The 13234-nt window shown below is 44.2% G+C and overlaps 1 protein-coding gene across 1 annotated transcript in view; it reads left to right on the top strand.

Moving 5' to 3' along the window:
• The window catches only part of LOC142378208 (glutamate receptor ionotropic, NMDA 2A-like), a 191210-nt gene that overhangs the window by 142644 nt on the left and 35332 nt on the right, over positions 1–13234 (top strand). The window lies entirely within an intron of this gene.

Consider the following 13234-nt stretch of genomic DNA (forward strand, 5'->3'; position numbering starts at 1 on the left):
CATATTTGTCAGTCAGCTGCTCTTTGCTCTTCCACTTTTCTTCTGTTCTGGGCCCACTCATTTTCACTTTATATAATAATGACTCACCACCAGTTTGTCCTCAAGTCTGATATCCAAATTTATGCTGCCTGCACTGGAACAAATGCTCGTAATTGTATATATCTAAAGGCAGAGTAGTTCTCTTTGAACATTTCTAAATGAATTGCTTTCTATTGCTTTTAGTTCACTGATGCCAGCCTGTACCTAATCTGAGCTTCTGCTGCCACTGTAATAACAAGTTTAGTTTCTTAATGTATTTTTCCTTTAGTTCTCTTTTATGTGTCTGTTATTGTAAAAAAAATCTTAAGAATATGATGTATGTTTTAGGTATTGAACAGTACATTACCATTCATTTCAAGTCTTTCTTTTATCTCATTTCAGTTTTATTTCTGCCGTTAATATTCAAATCCAATGGATATTTGGCCCCATCCATTTAAGAATTCAGCCCAAAAGTTCAGCAGTACCCACAGATGATCCTTGCTTACTTTTACAAAATTTCTCACAAATTTCCAACGGGAAGAAATTATGCAGTGATGACATTTTTTTATCCAAATCGTCACAGTTCACTGTGAAATCCGAATATTCAGCCATTTTGAATCGATGCACTAATCTTGGGTATCAGCTGTGGTGATTGGATGGATCGTTGGCTAAAGACGTGCGCAGCATACCAGTTTTATAAATGAGCCCTTTGCAGCATCTTCATTTTACTGCCTGCTCCAAGTCTTTCAGAAAGTTGTTTTATTGTCAAACGTGAAGAGACTTAAAGCAACACTGGAGGAGTTTTGAAGCTTAACTTTGGTTTGTAACTTTGGTGTCCAACCCAACACGATATTGTTTTGATTTACGACCAGAGGTGGGTAGAGCAGCCAAAGATTATACTCAAGTAAAAGTTCTGTTACTTTAGAATAATATGACTCAAGTAAAAGTAAAAAGTATTCATCCAAATAATTACTTGAGTAAGAGTGAAAAAGTGCTTGGTGAAGAAACTACTCAAGTACTGAGTAACTGTTGAGTAACGTCTGATTTATTTGTTAACACAAGCATTCAATCAGACAGACAAAAATACTAAATAATCATCTTTAGGCAAATTAGAGTTCATCCAATTGATCAAATAAATTAAAATTAATTAATGAGTTACAAAATAGCTTAAATTAAAATAATCCAGGTAAATTCAAGAACTTCAATAAAAAATAAGAGAGACTTAGGAAATGTTTAAAACATATGTAACCCATATGTAACCTAAAAAACAAACATTCACCTATCCATGGGGGGAAAAACGAGTTTAGGAAACTTAGCGCTACATGTTTCCTCAAGTTAGATGTTGAGTTTCTGCTGAAATGTGCCTTTGTTTTGGTTGACACAGAAGACACATAATGTAGCTGCTGTTTCTCACTCTTTGTAAGGTAAACATGCTTTCAGTATGAGGCCTCGTCTGCGTCTTCATTTCCCACCGTTGGTTCTGACATTTTTCATCTGTTTCTTTGTTTGTTTGCTACGACTGCTAATGCTAAAGCTAACCCGTCCCGCCGCTGAGATCGAGTACGGTCACGTGACCAGCCTGCACGGCTGCGTCTGATTGGTGGAACACAGTCAGGTGGTAGAGCCTTTGGCGGAAGTCTCTCTCTCTGTCAGAATAAAACCACAGGTCCATTTCAAGCTAACATGGAAAATGTTTGCTTTTCCACTATCTTGCATTGTAATATGGACACGGCACATTATTTCCCACATGCACCATTTTAAAATCCTTCTCAAATGTAAAACGGACAAAAACGTTTGTGTTACAAATAAACAAAAATATTTTATATTGTTTCGTCTTATTGTGTGCATGTTTGTTCATCACAAATATGAAATATATGTTCATCACGTGCATAAAAATGTCCGGTCTTATTCCCGTGGTGTCCGGAACGTTACCTTGCCTCGTCTCTCTACAGTTTGGTGCCTTCTTGAGGTGTCTTTTGTCACACTCTAAACCAGTGATACTCACTATTTTTTTTACAAGAGCCACATTGGCAGAGCAAAATCAAGGGAAGAGACACTTTTACCACAACATACTAAAGTCCCCTTTTGCAAATATGCATTTCTACATATAAAACATCCCACAGACAAAGAAACAACACAGCCAATACATTTTCAATTAAGACCACATTTACCTTAATACTGGGATGAGCGGAAGCTGGCGTGCATGTCCTCGACTTTCTTCATGTTGTATTTGTAGTTTGTTGTTGTAATCATAGTGAGACATTCAGGATGAGCATGTTTTTTGTGCTGGTTTTTGTCCTTTTTTAATTAAAAACTGATCCATTGTGTCTGCGTCTCACGCTGGCTAAAGGAGCTAACGTGCTCTGTGGTTTAAGCGGGCTGCGTTGCCAGGTTTAACAGCGCCCCCTTTAGGAAACACAATTAAGCCTTAATTAATACTTAATAAAAAATACTTAATACTACAAAAACGCAAACTTAATAAAAATACTTAATACTGTGCAGTATTCGCTGTATGTTATTTGAAAAAATGTATTGTTATTGTTACCATATTGTTATAAGCTGCAATGCGAGTGCGAGCCGCCAATTAGAACTTGAGGAGCCGCGCAATGAGTATCTCTGCTGTAAAGTATATATGACAAATTCACCTTTATGGATTTTCACGAGGTTTGTTTTTACCGTGACGTAACGTCCCAAAACTGTACGGGGAGCCAGAGAACACAAAATTACCAGCCTCTCTGGTGATGCTTTAATACGTTATTTTAGAACTCCTTAACTTCCCTGATTGGCAGTAATGCTGAATGAGCTTAAAGGTCTCTGAAGTGATGTGAAACATGTGAAAGGTTGTTGCTGGCTCACACGGTTCAGATCTTTTTACAGATCTTTGCTGTTTTTTTACCTCTCAGCTGACTCTGTTGCATCTGCAGCACTTTATATCCGTCAGTTCCAGATAAATCCAACTCCACTGACCCCGGTAAAACAAAAACAACCTGTGCTGTGCATGAAGATGTTGCTTAATATTCTGTTAAGCAGCTATACTTTCATCTGCCCTTACTTCAACCCGAAGTCCTCCCTCGGTGCCTCCCCATGTTCCTCACCCCCACTGTCTGCCAGTGGCTGTTCACATTAAATTTCAAATTACAGTCGTGGCATTGGAAGCTCCTCGGGGACTCGTGGTCTGTCCACGGTCGCCAGCTTGTGCTCTGCTACGAGCGGCCACTTAACTCTCCGCTCCATGCAGCAGCGTCGCCATCCTTCCACGCGGCCTTGGCTCCTTTCTCTGCTGCTCCTCAGCAGTAAAAAGTCCTTCCCAGTCCGTCGGGACTGCAGAATTACTCCCTTTTTTTCTGCTGTGAAAAATACTTTTTTACTGTTTCTTAGCACCTACTATTTAAAAACTCATCTTATAACCTGGATGCTTCTAATCTTATGTTGTCTTAACATCCTTTTTGGATGTTCCTTTTTCAGAATAGCAGCTAATGGAATGGAAATTTTCTACAAATTCACCATTCGGCTCGACTTGCAGTGCAAAGTCATTAAATCTTATTGATGTTAATCTCTATCTATATTTTCTTTTCCAGCTCGCAGATCATGTTTGTCTTACTCCTCTGGTTGCCTTAAATCATTAGTTAGTGCAAACACATTGGCTGTAACTAAACTTTATGTACAGAATTAATTTAACTTCAAATTAAGCATTTATATTATAATTTGGGACTCTAATTTTTAGGCTTTTTGAGAATGGATGTTAAATGATATTGTTTCTATGATTTCTCACCAGTTCAGTGTTTTTGTGTATGAGCAGAGGTGGGTAGAGCAGCCAAAAATTGTACTCAAGTAAAAGTAAAAAGTATTCATCCAAATAATTACTTGAGTCAGAGTAAAAAAGTGCTCGGTGAAAAAACTACTCAAGTACTGAGTAACTGTTGAGTAACGTCTGATTTATTTGTTAACACAAGCATTCAATCACACAGACAAAAATACTAAATAATCATCTTTAGGCAAATTAGAGTTCATCCAATTGATAAAATAAATTAAAATTAATTAATAACATGCTTTCAGTATGAGGCCTCGTCTCCGTCTTCATTTCCCACCGTTGGTTCTGACATTTTTCATCTGTTTCTTTGTTTGTTTGCTACGACTGCTAATGCTAAAGCTAACACGTCCCGCCGCTGAGATCGAGTATGGTCACGTGACCAGACTGCACGGCTGCGTCTGATTGGTGGAACACAGTCAGGTGGTAGAGCCTTTGGCGGAAGTCTCTCTCTCTGTCAGAATAAAACATTAAAATGAGGCGTACGCGGGGGGATAAAAATAATGAGGCGTAGAATACCAAAGAGGTAAGAAGAAAAGTAACCAGCTCATTGTAGCCTAATGTAGCGGAGTAAGAGGACAGTTTCTGCTGCACACATCTACTCAAGTAAAAGTAAAAAGTATAGAGATTTAAAACTACTCCTAGAAGTATAATGTTTTCAAAAACTTACTCAAGTAAATGTAACTGGTTACTGCCCACCTCTGGTTATGACACATGCTTTTAAAAATCTGTTTCAGCTGAAACAAGACAGCAATCAGATGAATCCTTTGATAGAATTATAAAGACGATATTGTGTGCTGCTGAAATGTTTTTGCTCACTTTTTGTGTAAACCAAGCAGAGAAACTTCTCTGGTGCTTTTGCTTCAGTTATCTGCTGCACATTTGGATGCCGACGGGCCTCCGAATAACACGTAAAGGCAACTTTCCCCCCCAAGCCTTTATTCATTTCTACACTGCAGCTTACACCCGAGTTCACCCGTACTCTGGCAGGACAGCAGAGTACCTACATATTACACATGATTGCTGAGCAGATTTCTTTCAGGATAGTTTCAGAATACTGTTCCTTGAATATTCCAACATCTATAGTACATAACATGAAAAGATTCAGAGAATCTGGAGACATCTCTGTGCTCCAGGGCACAAAAGATGCCCGTGATCTACATTAAAAACAGACTTGAACTCACTGCATAGTTCAGGAACACCTCCAGGAATAATTTTCTGTGAGCACAGTTCAATATACCCTCCATAAATGCAGGTTCAGGCTCTATCATGCCAAGAGGCTGTATGTGATAGGCTGTGTATAGGCTGAAGGAAAGTGGAAAAGCTGCTACGTGGTCAGACTGATCAGAATTTGGGATTCTTAGCAGTAATTATGAGCTGTTTTCACACTGAGATCTGTTACCATCGCGGGTCCAAATTGCCACTTCATCCCGCGTCGAGCAATGTGAACGCTTGGCGTGTTAGGTGATCCGTGCCGCCTGAAGCCGAGTTCCGGGGGCGTTGCCTAGTGGCAGAGCGTCACACGAAACACATAAAATGCTGGGCGTGTACAATGACGGTACAACCCATGCGTCGGAGGTAGGCCTAAATACTAGCCTGACTACGTCATACTCACGATTCTAGTCAGAATGTGAGTCTGATACCGCTCGATAGAGTTTTGAGTATGGGGCGTGTTTCAACCGAACCAGGAGAAAAAATGTCTCTTCGCTCAATTGGATAGACCTACAACCAATCAGAGCAACGTAGTATGCGACGCAGATTAAGCGACACACACGGCAAAAACATATTTTCTATCGATAAAAGCCTTTATCGCGTTCCTCTGTTCGTCTTTCAAAATGAATGAAATGTGGAGATCCTGTAGAACAGACTCGATGGCAGAATCTACACACCCTAGCTCTCCAGCGGCAGCCATGTTTGTTTCAAACGAATTCAAACCAAGCGCTCTTTAGTGACGTAGTCGATAATGTCCCTGTTGATCATCTGTCCATCATCGTATAAAGCCCGCCCTGGCAATCTGATTGGGTCGATTGTTTTAATGTCGAGCATAGAGATGTCCCAACTGAGCAGAGCCAGACCGAACTTCCCGACCAAAAATTTTAAGGGCGGGGCTAAGTTCGGCTGGCACCCAGGCTACCTAAATACACCTGTCTGCATCAAATTTTTCAAACCAACAATGGCGGGACACCTTGAGGACTTGTTTTTGTTGCTGGCTGTTTGTTCGGTCACCTGCGCCTTGCTGCGTGGGAAACCGCGCTCTGTCATCTTTCTCGCCAGCCCTTCCAGCAGCTACCTGTCCATTCTGTCTTTTAAACTCCTCACGTCACGCCACGCCCACGTCCATCCCGCGTCAATTGCTTTCACATCAAACTCGGCTCGGCAAAAAGACTTGGGTCCGACGCGGGTCGAATGGCGAGTCGAGTTGACACGCCAGCCCGGATCGTCAGTGAGAAAGGAACAGCGGACACACTAAATTCGCGAATTAAACGCGGGTTCTTCCTCAGAGTGAAAGGGGCTATGGACTCTGCAACCTGCGGACTTAAGAGGAAAGGGAGCATCTAGCTTGTTATCAGCACTCAACTTTAAAGTTTCCATCTCTGATGGCATGGAGGTGCATTAGTGCCTGTGCGTCTGGAAGGTACATGCAGGTTTTAGAGCAAGAAACTCTCCCATCCAGTCTTTTTCAGCGAAGCTTTGCATATTTCACGAAGACAATACTAAACCGCATTCTGCCTCTGTCTATCTGCTGCATGGCTTTGTTGTGGAGACTCTGAGTGTTGGACTCACCTTTCTGCTGCTCAGACCTTTCTGCTGCTCAGACCTTTCTGCTGCTCAGACCTTTCTGCTGCTCAGACCTTTCTGCTGCCCGGACCTTTCTGCTGCTCAGACCTTTCTGCTGCCCGGACCTTTCTGCTGCTCAGACCTTTCTGCTGCCCGGACCTTTCTGCTGCTCAGACCTTTCTGCTGCCCAGACCTTTCTGCTGCTCAGACCTTTCTGCTGCCCGGACCTTTCTGCTGCCCAGACCTTTCTGCTGCTCAGACCTTTCTGCTGCCCGGACCTTTCTGCTGCCCAGACCTTTCTGCTGCTCAGACCTTTCTGCTGCCCGGACCTTTCTGCTGCTCAGACCTTTCTGCTGCCCGGACCTTTCTGCTGCCCGGACCTTTCTGCTGCTCAGACCTTTCTGCTGCCCAGACCTTTCTGCTGCTCGGACCTTTCTGCTGCCCGGACCTTTCTGCTGCCCGGACCTTTCTGCTGCTCAGACCTTTCTGCTGCTCAGACCTTTCTGCTGCCCGGACCTTTCTGCTGCCCGGACCTTTCTGCTGCCCGGACCTTTCTGCTGCTCAGACCTTTCTGCTGCCCGGACCTTTCTGCTGCCCGGACCTTTCTGCTGCTCGGACCTTTCTGCTGCCCGGACCTTTCTGCTGCCCGGACCTTTCTGCTGCCCGGACCTTTCTGCTGCCCGGACCTTTCTGCTGCCCGGACCTTTCTGCTGCCCGGACCTTTCTGCTGCCCGGACCTTTCTGCTGCCCGGACCTTTCTGCTGCTCAGACCTTTCTGCTGCTCAGACCTTTCTGCTGCTCAGACCTTTCTGCTGCTCAGACCTTTCTGCTGCCCGGACCTTTCTGCTGCCCGGACCTTTCTGCTGCCCGGACCTTTCTGCTGCCCGGACCTTTCTGCTGCTCAGACCTTTCTGCTGCTCAGACCTTTCTGCTGCCCGGACCTTTCTGCTGCCCGGACCTTTCTGCTGCCCAGACCTTTCTGCTGCCCGGACCTTTCTGCTGCTCAGACCTTTCTGCTGCCCGGACCTTTCTGCTGCTCAGACCTTTCTGCTGCTCAGACCTTTCTGCTGCTCGGACCTTTCTGCTGCCCAGACCTTTCTGCTGCCCGGACCTTTCTGCTGCCCGGACCTTTCTGCTGCTCAGACCTTTCTGCTGCTCAGACCTTTCTGCTGCCCAGACCTTTCTGCTGCTCGGACCTTTCTGCTGCCCGGACCTTTCTGCTGCCCGGACCTTTCTGCTGCCCGGACCTTTCTGCTGCTCAGACCTTTCTGCTGCTCAGACCTTTCTGCTGCCCGGACCTTTCTGCTGCCCGGACCTTTCTGCTGCCCAGACCTTTCTGCTGCCCGGACCTTTCTGCTGCCCAGACCTTTCTGCTGCCCGGACCTTTCTGCTGCGGTTTGGAGCAGCATGAAACACAAAAACACTACAAACCCAGGACTGTGGAAGTCTTTTTTCCTGTCCGTATCAGACAAGAATGGGACAACATTGCTCTCTCAACCAAGAATGGGACAACATTGCTCTCTCAACCAAGAATGGGACAACATTGCTCTCTCAGACAAGAATGGGACAACATTGCTCTCTCAGACAAGAATGGGACAACATTGCTCTCTCAACCAAGAATGGGACAACATTGCTCTCTCAGACAAGAATGGGACAACATTGCTCTCTCAACCAAGAATGGGACAACATTGCTCTCTCAACCAAGAATGGGAAAACATTGCTCTCTCAGACAAGAATGGGACAACATTGCTCTCTCAACCAAGAATGGGACAACATTGCTCTAGAATGGGACAACATTGCTCTGTCAAAGATCCAGCAGCTGGTCTCCCAGCGTCTGTAGACGGCTGTTTAAAGGAGACGGGAGGCCACACTGCGGTAAACATGGACCGTGTTTTTCAAGATGAGCTCACTTTCAACATCTGATGTTTCCTGAGTTCTATCACATATCAGTGAAGGAGATTTGCAAACAGTTGCTTTCTGCTTTTATTGATATTGTACTCAGCATCCTGACTTTTTTTTGGAAATGTGTTTTTATTTGGGGGATTCTTGCTGATCACGACCATCAACTCGACCCAAAGCACCAAGAAAATCCATCTTTTATGAAGAGCACTCTGCTGACTGCTAATAATCTGCTGACTGTTGTGATGAATTCAGTGAAACTCAACCTCTAAGCCAGACGATGGGAAACTGTTGCTCCCGGTGGTCATCAGAGTGGAGTGGCTTTGGATGAGATGGGATAGGACTGTCGTAGCTTACGACAAACTCAATAACTCTCTGAAGACTTGTTTTATTTTGCAGTAATCCAGGATATTAACAGTTTTTTTTATCATTATTATTTTTTAATGGAGATGTAATGAGAAATAGATGTACCATAACAATAACCTAGAGCAGAGATACTCATTATGCGGCTCCTCAAGCTCTAATTGGCGGCTCTCACTCGCATAGTAGCTTATAACAATATGGTAACAATAACAATACATTTTTTCAAATAACATACAGCGAATACTGCACAGTATTAAGTATTTTTATGAAGTTTACGTTTTTGTAGTATTAAGTATTTTTTGTGGGATGTTTTATATGTAGAAATGCATATTTGCTAAAGGGTACTTTAGTATGTTGTCGTAAAAGTGGCTCTTCCCTTGATTTTGCTGCCACTGTGGCTCTTGTGAAAAAAAATAGTGAGTATCACTGAGTTAGAGGCACAAATAATTAGAAAGCTGAGTCATCACTCGTGTTCTCATGTCTTCCTCTGAAGCAATTTCAGTAGAAGTCAGAGGTGTGATGGGCCCAGAAGCCCCATTCTACCTTAGGCCTTTGTTTACTCATCACTCTCGCCTTTCGAATGGTTCGTTTTTCAGTATCAATGCCTTTACTCGTCCACTGAGAGAAATGTCTGACGAACGGAAGGGTGTTTTCCCCTGTTTTTCCTTACTGACTTTCAGCAGAAAATAACCCTGATTTTGTCCCACGCTACGCCGTTCTCAAAAGGATATCGTGTGCTCGAGGGCTGAGAGGCAGATCGACAAAATGAGATCTTTCTCACAAGTGTACACAATGCCAAGGCTGACTGGACCAGAGAGAAACGGAGCCGCGGATCTGCTCCAGGCTGCCCTACATATAAGAACAAACAGAACCAGGCAAAAGGATGTCCATCTTTCCATGAGTGGACTCGTTCCCCCGTAAGGTCAGAGTGTGGGATAACCACGCTTCACAAATTCAACAAATTCACCAGCATCCTCTTTTTCTGCTGGTTTTCCTGCTGATCTGCACACTGACTTCAGTTTATAGAAGCCTGTAAACCGAGGCTCAGAGCAGATTTGCGCAGAAGGACTGCAGCCAACTGTTTGACCCTTCATCCGGCTTGTTGGATAAGGTGCAGAGTTCTAGCACAACGCCGCACCCGCTTGCCCGCTGGAACGAATAATATGGATCATCCGCCTTTCCCTGCCAAAAGTCCAGGTCTGATCCCCGCAGGAAAGCTCAAGAATGTGCTGGTCAGGCATGTATAACAGCGTTAGGAAGACCCGCCGCCAGCTCCAGACAGAGCTGTCAGGACCGTGCAGCCGTTCCTCAGGACCGGACTCAGGACTCAGGACTGGACTCAGGACTGGACTCAGGACTGAACTCAGGACTGGACTCAGGACTGAACTCAGGACTGAAATCAGGACTGGACTCAGGACTGGACTCAGGACTGGACTCAGGACTGGACTCAGGACTGGACTCAGGACTGGACTCAGGACTGGACTCAGGACTGGATCGGACTCTCTTGGCAGGTGGAATGAGTCCCAAACCGAGCCAGAGGAGGGCACACGAGCTTGTTTTCTTCTTTTGTTCCTGTGTTTGGGCGGCCCAGTGGTGGCGGGGTTCCTGGTTCAAATCCCTTCTGTGTGAAGTTTCCCCCCTTGCATGTGTGCTTTCTCTCCATATATATGCTGGCTTCCTCTCACTGTCCAGAAACACGTTAGGTTATTTGGTGATTATGAACGGGCCCTGGGAGTGATTGGCTGTTTGCTTCTGTGTGATGGACTGGCAAACATCTCCAGGGTGAACCCCGCTTTCCGTCTGATTGCAGCTGGGATAGGCTCCACCCCTATCCCAGCTAACGGCATGATATTCTGTTCAGGCAAACATTATTTTATCATAAATTTCTTTTCATAGTCCTATTTATAAGTCAGTTACTGACACTCATCCAACTATTCTTAGGTACGTTTACTGTTACGATGCGTGGGTGCGAGGCGTGGAAGGACACGAATGTGGACTTTCGAAAAACAAGACTTGATTTATTAGTCAAAAACCAGGTTAAAGGCTCATTTATGGTCGCCTACGGAGACCCTCCCGGAGACGCTCTCCGTCGCTCCGATCACTTCTAACCTGAACAACATTACGTTCACTCTTTGGTTAAATTAAAATCTTTTGTTCACTACTTTTAATCAAATGCCCCATCGTAGGTAACACCTTTCACTTAAATTCTACTTTGACCATGTTTCAGTCCTACTTGGCATTGAGAAGTTGAATTGCTCTATATTTCTCTTTAAAAATACCCTATAATATAATAATATTACAATTTTTTCCTCTAGAGTTAACAAGCTTCTGAAGACTGGGAGCAGTCTTCTAGTATTTCGGTACAACTACAAGAATTCATATTGCGCTATACAAAATGTTCCCTCCCCAAGACATTTTGCACCTAAACATCTCCATCACTCAGTGGGGTCACATGGCGCTGAAAGGATCAGATTATTGGCTAAATTACAATCAGAATGAGTTGAGCAAGGGTAATTCTCCTTGGATATATGGCAGTGAATGAATGGGATCAGAGGCACAAAGCGTGTCATACCCCGGGATGATAGGTGGCGCTGTACCCATTCCAACTGTTGCTAATAGAGCCACTTCCTGTTGACCTCTTCACCACCAACAACAACAACAACAAACTCAGGCATTGGAGAAAGATGGAGAACGCAGAGCCAGATGAAGCTACGTCCCTCTACATTTGGTCTGTGATGAGCTGCTTGTTGCACAAACTCGATGCCCAACGGAGCATTCTCCATCGCGTTGTTTGTTTCTTTCTGACGGTGACAACAACAGGAATATCGTCTCCTTTGACTTCCGGGTCACGACCCCGGGAAAACATCTGGAGCATGCGCAGAACGCAAAGTCTAAAGGCTGATTTATGGTCGCCTACGGAGACCCTCCCGGAGACGCTCTCCTATCTATCCATCGAGGAGACGGAAACTCGCGGAGACCCCAAGGGCTGTGATTGGTCGGTTAACAGCATCATTTCCGAAATCCCTTTTCCGGTTTAACTCCTTCCTCTCAGAACAACAACGCCGCCATTTCTGAAAGAGTTTACTGTGTGCCGGTCAACATTTGGTCAAAATTATTTGCATTTCATCATCAACAAGCTCCGACTCCAACAACAGTCTTTCTCTCTCGGTCGCCATCGTTCGCTGTGAGGAGTGGAACGGAGCCGGAAGTTGAACCATCAGTCAACCACTTTCACCATAGACGTCGCCAGATTGGGTCGTCCAACGTAGCGCCGCCTACTGATCGGGAGGTGAACTGCCTTGCGTATCCGACATCCCGACGGAGAACTTCGAAAGGACGGAGAGCCTCTCCGTGGTCACGGAGACGGATAGCGACGGAGAAGCATACCGAGGCCTTAACACAAAACGCGGCTGAGCCAGATGACAAAAACTAAACTAACATGACTAAGACCAAACAAAACAAAGAACATGGCTTGGTAATACGTGAAAACATTTAACTTGGTGTGGCGTGGCGTGGTGTCAAGGATGAATGGTCAAGGTCACGTTTATTTATGTAGCACCTTATAACAACCTGGGTTGACCAAAGTGCTTTACATAAATAAATAACAATAAAATCCAACAGATACATTTAACAAAGAAATTCAGCAAAAGATAAAAACAATTTACACACAGACAACATTTGTTTCACCCAGGTCCGAAAGCCTGGGAGAAAAGGTGGGTTTTAAGAGATGTTTTGAAATTTTCCAGAGTTTCTGATGAACGAATATGCAGCGGTAACCATGGTAACCCATTCCAAAGTTCAGGGGCAACCACTGCAAAAGCTGGAATGGTGAAGGATGTAAGGATCTCACAGTGAATGTGGGAAACCAGAGAGACTAAATACTGAGGGAACTGATGAGAACTTACAGGTGAAGTGAATGAACTAATGACCTGAACATGGGGACTGAGGAACCAGAAACTGTGGGGAAAACTGACTGCAAAACTAAATACAAGACCTGAACTGAGAAAACTGGGGCATGAAATTAACTAAAACATGATTAAACACAAAGCTAAGACTCAGAACATGAGTTAAAACCCCATGGACATGACAATTAATCAGTAACTAATCACTTTTGATCCGTATATATTTGTTATTACACAAGTATGACATAGATCAAACAAATGTACTGTTGTACAATCTGTTGTTGAGAGTGTTGCTGTCACCACGTGTGCACTTATGTGTAAATATGTGTATTTAGTGATGTAAGGACTGAGGGCTCAGCTGGGAAGAACTAATACAGTCATTATGTCTGCATTTGAACACCTGAGGCACAGGCTGTATCTATACAAACAATATAAATATATATATGCTAGTTTATTCTTCTCTGTT

The sequence above is a fragment of the Odontesthes bonariensis genome, chromosome 4 (assembly GCF_027942865.1).
Source record: "Odontesthes bonariensis isolate fOdoBon6 chromosome 4, fOdoBon6.hap1, whole genome shotgun sequence".
Classification (NCBI taxonomy): Eukaryota; Metazoa; Chordata; class Actinopteri; order Atheriniformes; family Atherinopsidae; genus Odontesthes; species Odontesthes bonariensis.